Source organism: Adiantum capillus-veneris, chromosome 9, assembly GCF_014529385.1.
Source record: "Adiantum capillus-veneris isolate H3 chromosome 9, ASM1452938v2, whole genome shotgun sequence".
In the NCBI taxonomy this organism is placed as follows: domain Eukaryota; kingdom Viridiplantae; phylum Streptophyta; class Polypodiopsida; order Polypodiales; family Pteridaceae; genus Adiantum; species Adiantum capillus-veneris.
The window spans coordinates 65,129,852-65,140,922 of NC_140939.1; the positions used below are offsets into that span (position 1 = coordinate 65,129,852).

Sequence of the window (11,071 nt, forward strand, 5' to 3'; positions counted from 1 at the left end):
TAATTTGTAAATTCTATCTCATACTGAAATGCAAGAAGCAAATGGCATTGCAAAGAAAGGTCTCTTTCTTTTTCTTTATCCTTGCTCTCTCACATTTGTCTATTGAGCACAACAAAAAAGAAAAATCATATTAGTTGCTAGCTCTTTACCATGGTGCAACTCCTACTCTTTTGTTTTCTTTGACTTCCATCCAACCAATGAACTACAAGAAGTAGGCAAGCTCCTTCTTTTTCCGAATTCCTCCTTCCCCATACAATGCATTCCATTTCTTGAGCTCAACCATGTCAGCTCCATTGGCTGCAAAGCTACTAGCACAATAAGTTTTGGACAAATTCTCACAATAATTCCCACATTGTGACTTACCTCAACATCATGAGCTTCTGTGAGGGAGGCACCGCATACCTAGCTAGGTACGATTGGGGGTAGGGGACCGCCGGCCCGGTACAATCGTACCTAGCTAGGTATGAGGTGCCTCTCAAGCAAAAGCTCATGATGTTTTTCATTGTATGAAAAACACTGGAGAAGAGTTCGTTTTCCTACATGAGAAAATTTCCAAATCTTCTTGTGTAGATACTCGCATCTTTGCATGCTTGAAATCTTCCATATTGAGTGACCGTAGATGAGGCCATATTTCGGATGTCGATTCCTCTTTCGTGGACGTAACTGTATTGCATAGTGACTTATTTTGCTCCAACTTCATCAGCTCTTGAATGGGTTGATAAGCTGCAGCCAGGCATAAGTTCTTCAAGTCACTTCTAGTACAGCCTTCAGTTATGAGAGCGAGCTCACAAAAATCAGCATCATCAGCAATAGCTTCTTTCTTAACACTAGGTTGGTAACCTAACAGGACATAAAAGTGTCCTTTCAAGGTTTTGAAAAAAACCTCCAAAACCATAGTAGATCCACTCATTTTGTAAAATCCTTTCATGAGGTTATAGTTCAAGACCTACTACACATGGAAAAAATAATAAACTTGTAAAATTTCTCATCTTTTGGTCACACCAAGCCTCCAAAGTTGATGGACCACTACATTTTCAACAAAACAGTCATTTCTTACGTTTTGTTGCATAAAAATAAGATTAGGGATTTTTGTAGGACTTGAGATAAATTCCCTAGTTAACTTCAATGGGTTGGTGATCAGAACATATGATTGCTTCTCACTCACTATTTTTTGTTTTTCCAAAAGAAATAGGTACAAAAAAGTTGAATTTTTACCATTCTGCAAACCTATCATCAAAGTTTCTATAGCCACGCTCAATACAAATAATATATGCATGTTTTCTTAGTTCCCTAGTGTCCTTTAGCTTCATAAGGAGCCATGGAGCATGTCAAAAGAATAATACATCTCTTACCAAGGGGAATCTTGGGGACAAAGATGAAGTGCTAAATACAGCAAACATGAAAAACCTGGGTTCAACATTATGAGTTGTAGAATCCCATAGAAACTATTCAATATCTAGCCAAATTTGATCCTTATGACTAGATATGGTTACTACCTACAAAATGCATGTAGTTGTCACAAGAAACTAACAATATTGAAAAAGCTATACTTTGATATACTAGAATGTTTCGTTTTCTTCTATAATTGAAAAAATCAACCATCGTCGTCTACTATGCAAAATAGGGTATTAGGTGCCCCAAAACTCAAGGAATATTAGCTTTATGTTACAATATGCGACATAGAAAATCAAAACTGCATTTGGATATCATGAAAGCCACCAAAAAAATCATAGAAGAGCTAAAATTGGCTAAAAAACAGGATTTGACAATCCCTCCAAAGATTGATAAATCAGACGAAGATGGTTGTTCACAAATGACTATCAAGGAATGCGATTGATTGCTTCAAGATCTTCTATCTAAGAGAAAAAGAGAAAATTAGAACAACATCAGAAACCCTACACTTAAGAGCCTCCTCTTGCACCATGTATATTTTGGCAAAGCATTGACATCAAAAGCAAAGTAGAGCCAATGTTGGCTATGCATAGACACAGCTTTTCAACCCATGCACTATCTGGGCTACACACTATCATCCATAAAAATTGCTAGAAAAAGGTCAACATCTAAAAAGTTTATATATTAAGGTGTGATTTTTTTTTTGCAAAATCCATTCAAAGTACAAAGAATGGGGAACATGTATAGTAAGATTAAAATAAGAAATAGATAGCGAACAAGCTCAGATTGATGAACAAAAGATGCAACAAGGATTAAAATGTTATAATGAACCACCATGTCTCTTTGTAATTTGGTCATAACTTACAACTTTAACATTTATTTCTCCCTAGAAGCATCAAGACATGTTGAGGACTACTAAAGATAGTTCTCTAGCATTATAGACCTCACAAACATGAATTCTAGAGTGGTATAGTTGTAAAAAGTTGAAAAAAGCCAAAAACAGGACCCGTTTTTTCACACAGTTTAGGTTGTGAAATGTTGTGCAAGGACAAGGTTAAAGATGGAATTGATATTCCAAAAAAATGTCAAGTTTTTTTCAGCTTATGAGACAATTTTCTAGATAGATAGCACCTCAAAATCCATTTTGAAACTCTTGACATAATTCAAGGAAAATGGTCACTTAACAGGACATAAAAGTGTCCCATCACCAACCTAGTGTTAAGGATAGCTTTTAGAATTTTCCCCCTATTGGCCTTATCTGGAAGATCTACCATGATCCTTCTTTCAAATCTCTAAATAATAGCATCGTCCATATCAAACAGCCTATTGGTTGCTGCCAAAACGAGCACCCGACGCTCCCCGCCCTAGATAGAAGGCCATCCCAATGGGACAAAAACTTGTTCTTCATCCTTCTCATTACCTTGTGTTCTTCTGATATTGTACTCCTTTGCCCCTGCATACCATCCACCTCGTCTATAAATATGATTGTAGGAGCAACTTTGGTAGCTAGAGTAAAGAGGCCTCTCACAACCGTCTCACCTTCAGCAAAAAACTTTGGGTTGATGGTGGACATTGCCAATTCACAAGAAGTTTTGGACAAATTCTCACAATAATTCCCACATTGTGACTCACCTCAACATCATGAGCTTCTGTGAAAGAGGCACCGAATACCTAGTAGCTAGGTACGAGTGGGGACAAGGGACCGTTGGCCCGGTGTAGGGGCCGGCGGTCCCCTGCCCCCAATCGTACCCAGCTAGGTATGTGGTGCCTCTCGAGGAGAAGCTCATGATGTGCCTTGGTATGAAAAACATTGAAAAAGGCTCCGTTTTCCTACATGAGAATATTTCTAAATCTAAGCCAGCTCCAGCTTCTGCTGCCAGTGCCTTTGCGAAATTGCGAGCATTGTCTTGCCAGTTCCTGGAGACCCAAACAACAAGATGCCTTTACATGGCCTGATTAGGCCTCCCCTGCTGAATAAATCGGGCGCCGACTGGAAACTCACACCTATCTTTTTAGCTGGAATAATCACCCAACGAATTCGCTTTTGATCAAACAGCTGCTTGTCGCCTGCAAGCTGATGTTCCTCCTTGGCAGACTTAAAGCCTTAGACTGAGGAAACATCGTTTTTGGCTTGTAATTTAGTTTGATTAAAAATGCCCAGCCCGCGAACCAGGCTTCAGGAAGAGATCATTAGTCTTCCATCCCGATATTGAGGGCTCTCTACATTCGTCGGATGGTATGAAATTGCGGAAACAACAATCTCCTCAAGCAGATGACCAGGAAACAGCTTATCTGCTACATTGATTACGTCCAAATCATGTCATTGACTGCAAGCACATCTGCGATACGGTTTCTGTTCTCGTGTGCCCGTGCGGCCTTCATGTCCTCCTCTAATCGAGTCCGCCGCCACTTTACAAGCTGTGCACCATCCTCTGGAGGCATCGCGTCGATGTTGTAGGATTGACAGTAGCTGCTCGAACGCCATTGTCCAAATTCTCTACAATTCTAAAACCCAGGATGAAGACAGGTGATCCGGATAGCTTGGCAGTCATACATCGGAGAAGGGACAAATTTTGGGGCCGTTGGAAACCAGGTTCTCTACGTCGCGCAAGAAGAGAACAGTTGGCTTAACTTTTGGAGAGCTTCAGCAGAGCCCCATGCAGCGTCGCGTCCTCAAAATCCCAGGACTTGGTCCTCTGAAAGCTCGATTTTTCATCCCTGAATTCCCTTTCGAGCTGGATGATCTGGCCGCATTGCAACACTTGCGTTGCATCTTTGGGAAGAGGTGATCTGTTACGTCAAGAATGAGCAATTTGGCATCGAACAAGTGAGCCAGATCAGCCTTGGCCAACATCTGATGATAGGTTTCTGTACCAGACGGACCGGAGAGGAGGACTCTTCGACTGGCAAGTGACAAGTTCCTGGTGTATCAGGAGCTGCTTCAAGTGCACCCAAGATGCATTGCTAAGAAGCACCCTTGTGCGCTCGCTGACATAACAAGGAAAGCCATCGAACGTGACCGTGCTCTCCTTGCCATCTTCAGCCTGCGACATAAGCTCCGTCTCAAGGAGCTGCACAGAAGGGGAGGAGCCTGTGCCTGTTGCCCACTTGAAGAATTCAGTGCGTGCGCAGACAGTCGAAAAAACCATACTTAGCCCAGCTAGTCCCAGAGCGAGGCTAGAAACAATCTCCATAGTCGCGAGTAGGTAGAGTAGCAAGATCTACGTCTTCGCGCACGAGTCTGAGAGCAAAATATGAAGTGTCTGAGCTGTAGCTGGCGATGGCGAATGAAGGATTAGCTTTTTCCTTGGGTAGCCAAAGGCACTATCTGAACGCACAAGGGACGTGAAAAGCTCAGCACGTAATCCAAAAAAAAAAACGCCCTTGTGAAAAGCTCACGCCGCCTCATGGCATGCAATAAAAAAAAAAGCAGGTTTGCAGATGCAGATCGAAGCTCAGAGAGAGAGAGTCTGTATCCAACGATCGAGCTCGCCATGACAGACCTCAAGAACTGTACAGTCCGCACACACAAGCTTATGACCAATTATCGTTTGCTTTCTCACAAACAATTTGTCGTAGATGTGCTTTACCCAGGGCTTGCCAATCACTACACTTTTTCTCAACTTGCGAAAAATGGCACTTTTTCTACCCATTTTTCTATTGCCAACTAGAAAAAGTCCAATGAGTGTAAATTTGTTGTTTCACTATCGAAAGTGATTTTCTATGCACATTTTTTATAACGCTTATGATGGAGTATCGATGCCATTAAATTAGCCACAATGCATTAAAGGTGAAATATTTGTGCCTGATCCATGCAAAAAGACATCTATAATATTTGTACCTAAAAATATATCACCCAATGAGCATTGATAGAATTTCCATCTATTTATTAAACTAGAACTAATTTTTTCATGAAAATTATTTCCCCTCTAATATCTAAATTGATAATTTTGACAATGATAATTTTTCATGCCTAACAACGTTTCATGCTATAAAATTTAATATCCTTTAATGTTTTGCATATACATTTTTAATACCATAGAATATTTGGACCCATAATTTTTTTTCCATGAGGATTATTCATTATGTAGCCTCTAATCTTTTATACCTGCATAGAATATTCGCACCCAAAAAAAAATTTCCATGATGATTATTCGCTATCTAGCCTCTAATTAATTATAATATGAATCTTTCATACCTGTCACCATTCTTACGCTTGTGCCTATGAAAAATGACTCATTTCTTTATGAAGATTTTTTCCACTTAGCAATAAATATTAATAGCTGCTATTTTTTACATGCATATTTTTTATGCCATAAATTTTTTGTAACCAAAATATATTTTCCATGTTTATTATTCACTCTTTAGCATAACGTTTCTGTAATTATAATGTAAATTCTTCATACCTATAATATTTCTTACCTTGTTTGCATTGGGTGCCCATAAAGATTTGATGCGTGCTAAATTATTCGCTACTCAAAAAAAGGTTTCATTCTATAAAAAGTGGTGTTAAAGTCTTTTTTTCAATGACAATTTTGAAATTTTTATTGAGAATTGAGACATGATCAATCTCAGCACCGTGAGTATATCAACGTTGTTTTTTTTTTCTATTGATATTTTTTACCACGATGAAAAAGAGGAATCTTATTTGAAAAATATTCACTAGTGAATTCTTGCTCCAGATAGAAAAATTTTATGATGAAAAAATTCTATTAAATACAATAAAAAGCTTCTCTTAGTTTGTTTCAAAGAAAATATGTTGCTACCTCAATATATCATATTGAATATGATCTAAACTTTGGATATAGTGATTGATACATGGGTGTAATTTGGGATAGTTCAAGTTATGAACTTTGTATACATAATGCTTAGTCTTCCACATTGAGCAAAAAAGAGCTTTGAAAGCCATTAAATAACTAGAACATTTATAATTGGGTGATAGCATGTTTAGGTGGTACCACTTTTTGCACTTTTTGGTGATACCACCAATAGCACCTAGTTGGAGGAAATTCAACGTTTTTCAACTTTGGGAAAAGAGGGAGAGGGAAATTCTAAATTTGTGTACAATATAATTTTTCTACCTATAAACTAGATGCATGCGAGCCATTATGGGGTGAAGTGGATCCCCTTTTTTCGAACTTATAATCGTCATGGCCTTTGTCCTTTTTCTCCTTTCCAGCTCTCACACAACTAGCTTGTCACTCGGAATCCCGCCTGTACCTGTGTGCTCGCTCTGCTCCCATAGCTCGTGCTACCCTCATTGCATGATGTAGCCGTCGCACTCTACCCCCCATTGCACCTGTCATGCTCTGCCATATCCCTGGTGGAGCTCTGTCCCCATTGCCCTCGGCAGGAAAGCATAAAGGCTGTAGTAGCACCCTCTGCAGAGATGACTCCCAAGAAGAACACTCCCTCCAAGAAGCGCAAAAACCCGACTCAGAGCACGGAGTTGGTACAGCAGGCACCGCCTGTAACAAACACCACAACACAGCAGACCCCTGCAATAGCCACCACATAGCAGACCCTCCCAACACATGCGACACAACAGACACCTTCAACAACCACGACACAGTAGTCCCCTACAATAAACACGACGCTATAGACCCCAGTAACAAACACGACTGTCGAAACTTCCCTCTCCAAATGCATGTTGTCGGTTGAAAAATATACTCGGAAAGGTGAGTTCTACATCGCCTCATGTCTATGCGCCTCATGGCAATGCATGGCCAAATTTCCTTTTTTCAGCATTCGTTGCAAATCATTTTCTCCATGACTTTGCTTGCCGTATCGGTGGAGTATCCGGTAATTTCTAGGTTTTGCTATTTTGCATTGCAGTTGCATGAGGAATATGGATTGAGCATGGAGGGCAAGCTGCCCAAGCATTAGGTGAAATTTGGACTCACAAAGGGGTTTGACTTTACCTCTCTCTACCAAAACGGGCACATGGATAAATTTTTGCAAACAAAATCCAAAGTTGACGGAAGTTTGACAATTAGAATGTCCTCTTCAAGCTCTATCTACTGATATATAGCACGCCATGAGATTCCTCATATTTTAGAAGATTCCTTTTTTGATTCACCTATGATGTGACAACTCTGTCGAAATCAAAGTGAATCAAAAAAAGAATCTTCTAAAATATGAGGAATCTCATGGCCTGTGAGTCCAAATTTCACATAATGGATTTAACAGACAAGGACCTACCACCTGAATAGTGGTTAATAGTTTTCAAGGTGCCAGAGAAGAAGAAGACTGAGATCTTCCTCCACTAGGTGCATAACCACCTTTACGATGCATGCAGGTATCTGTATCAGAAGGTTTACCAGGCTGCCCCCTCAAACGGCAAGCTCATGACGAGGTTTGCGAGGGGGTTTGCATATAAATACTACAATGCTGCCAAAGTAGACCCCGACAACCATATGATTGCATGGGCTTTGGTTGGGGATCAAGTATTAGAGAATGTCAAGACCCAAAAAGGGGGGCTCAATCGGAAAATATAGAAGTTCATGTTCGATTACGTCATGAACGAAGTCCCCCATATTTGTAGGACTAATAGGGAATGCTGTGGACGGTCCTACGGCCGATGACCTTGAGCAGTAGGCAGTGAAGGCAGAAGAGAAGGTGAAGTCTTCAAAAACAGTCCTGGTTGCAAAGCGGGACTTATGGTTGTGCAACAAAGATACCTCGTCGACTTGTACACCCATCACTGCAGAGGTGGAGAAGAGGAGGTGGAGAAAAGAAACTGAAATCCTCTCCAACAGAATATGTAGCTGCGATTGCCAAAAAGGAAGCTGAAATCGGAGCCCTTACAAGGGTACTCTCCAAGTCCTTTGGATTCAATGATGGTGCAAGGATGAAGGGGGAGGTGTCAGCCATGCAGGTACTCCAGTCTTCTCTGTCTTTAAAGTGTATAAAGTGCTAGAAAGTGCTAACAGTGGTTGAGAATGGTCACTTTTAAGCACTTGCAAGCACTTTCAGCCACCTGCATGCTCTTTTAAGCACATGCAAATATCTGGAAATACCTACAAATGCTTGCAAGTGCATAAAAGTGGTTAAAAGTTCTTGCAAGTGCTAAAAACTACTTGACTATTTAGCACTTGCAAACACCTTAACCACCTGCAAGCACTTCCAAGCACATTTAAACACCTAAAAATTTCTGCAAGAGCTAAAAAGTGTCTAACTTTTATGCACTTGCAAGCACTTTGAACCACCATTTGGCACATTAAAGCACTTTGAAGAACTTTCAACCACTCGTAAACTCTTCCAAGTGCTTGAAGAAGATTCAAAGTGGTTAAAATTGCTTTAAAATGCTTTCAAAGTGATTAAAAGTGCCTTTAGTAATCACTTCAGAGCACTTTTAACCACTTTAAAGCACTTTGAAACAATTTTAAGACCCTGCAAGCACTTGCAAGAGTTTGCAAGTAGTTGAAAGTGCTAAAAAGAGCTTCCAAGCGCTAGCAAGTGCCTTTCAAAGTGTTGGAAGTGGACAGATTGAGCACCTGGAAGCACTTTTAAACACCTACAAATGACAGCAAGTGCTAAAAAGTGCCTGGCTTGCACTTGCAAGCACTTTGAACCACCTGCAGGGACATTAAAGCACTTTGAAGCACTTTCAACCACTTGCAAAGTCCTGCAAGTGCTTGAAGGTTCTTCACAGTGCTTAAATTTGCATCAAAATTCTTTCAAAGTGTTTAAAAGTTTATTCTGCAATCACTTAAGAGCACTTTGAGGCACTTTGAGGCACTTTAAAGCACTTTTATTTAAGACCCTGCAAGTGTTTGAAAGTGCTTCAAAGTGCTAAAAAGAGCTTCCAAGTGCTAGCAAGTGCCTTTCAAAGTGCTGCAAGAGGATAGATTGAGCCCCTGGAAGCACTCAAGCACTTTTAAACACCTACAAATGCCAGCAAGTGTGCTAAAAAGTGCCTAACTTTTATGCACTTGCAAGCACTTTGAACCACCTGCAGGGATATTAAAGCACTTTGAAGCACTTTCAACCACTTGCAGAGTCCTGCAAGTGCTTGAAGGTGCTTCAAAGTGCTTAAATTTGCATCAAAATGCTTTCAAAGTGCTTAAAAGTTTATTCTACAATCACTTCAAAGCACTTTGAGGCACTTTTAAGCACTTTAAAGCACTTTCAACCACTTTTAAGACCCTGCAAGTGCTTCAAAGTGCTAAAAAGAGCTTCGAAGTGCTAGCAAGTGCCTTTCAAAGTGCTGCAAGTGGACAGATAGAGCACTTGCAGGCACTTGCAAGTGTCTACAAGTACTTGAATGTTCCAGCAAGTGCTCAAGGTGCTTGCAAGTGCCTGCTGCTGCTAGGGCTTGCATGTCCCCCATTATGGTTGGTTGTGCAATAATCTTCTTTTGTTTTTAATTTTGTATAGAAAATAGTTCAGGAAATGGACAGGGAACTTGGTGACTTCAGAAGGTAGGGCTCCTTCATGAAGGGGTCCAGCAAGTTCATGAAAAGAGAGGGCAGGGCCCTTCTTGTGCCCACTCCACCTTCCAAGTCCAAATTTAGTGTGGATATTGTTTTATTGTCTGAAAATTGTGTGGCCTGTGGTCAAGAACTATCAGGAAAATATGCAGCCGGTGTCTTTCAGCTGCCCTGTGCCCACAGATACCATCCGTTCTGCTTTTCAGTGGTCAGTGCGACTGATCCCAAGTGTCAGTGCGACTGATCCCAAGTGTCTTGTACCAGACTATAAATGGGAGATACCCCATATAGCAAGATGATGGGTACTTGGAAATTCTTATGAGGAGCTTGAAGGTAGGTTGGTCATTTTATACAACAGAACTTATGATAATCTGTTGTGGAGACTAATTGTGTGTGTTGGTTCAGCTGAGCCAGTGGTGGCTGAGAAAGAAGCTTCCACATCGGCCATGCACGATGTGGACGAGGTCTTTGACCTTGACGCCATGCTGCTGAAGTACAAGAACTTTGAAGGTGGGAAAACTGTTGAGGGTGGTGACCAGTACATTCTGAAGGAGACAACTCCGTCCGCAAGCAACCAAGGTAATGTCAGTTTTGTATCTGTCTCCTCCCATGTCTGAATCATGGTCACCGTGTTCATTGTGGTCACAATATGTTGCCTAGGTACTGATGCCTGTAAGGAGGACAGTGTAGCTGAGGTAGAGGATTTTGAAATGGAATCAACCCTGCAAAGCGGTGGAGATGTAGAAGAAGAGAAAAAATCATATGGAGGACGAGCTGTCCCAGGACGCCAAAAAGAGTACTGGCATACTCCCCCCAAAAACCAGAGCATTCAAGAAGCTTTAGCTTCTTGAAGCTTTGTATCTTTTTTTTTCATGCTATCTTTTTTAGATTGCAGCTTTGTATCTTCTTTCCCGGCAATATAAATTTATGTATACTCTCTTAGTTTCTCTCCATTTGTTCTCTATAGTTAAAATTCGTGTGGTTGGCTCAAAACCCCCACCGCCCACTGATGAGGTAGAGCACTTTGATTGCCAGCTTCCTTGCTACAATATGTCTCGCTTCCCAGTCCATAGAGATTCGGTAGTAATTGTAGACTTCAATAATGTGCTTGCTTGTGTGCATGATAAGCGCAAAGGATTGGTTCCAGATTTAAACACGCTGTACTTTGACAAAGTAAAGGGGGATGATACCGTCATCTACTATGTACAGAACGATGCAAAATTATTCTTGCTTGGACTCAGTCAGAT

At 40.8% G+C, this 11,071-nt stretch overlaps 1 pseudogene; it reads right to left on the bottom strand.

Annotated features, from left to right (window-relative positions):
• Positions 1-499: 499 nt before the first annotated feature.
• On the bottom strand, positions 500-4,586 carry LOC147450590 (uncharacterized; annotated as a pseudogene).
• Positions 4,587-11,071: the final 6,485 nt, after the last annotated feature.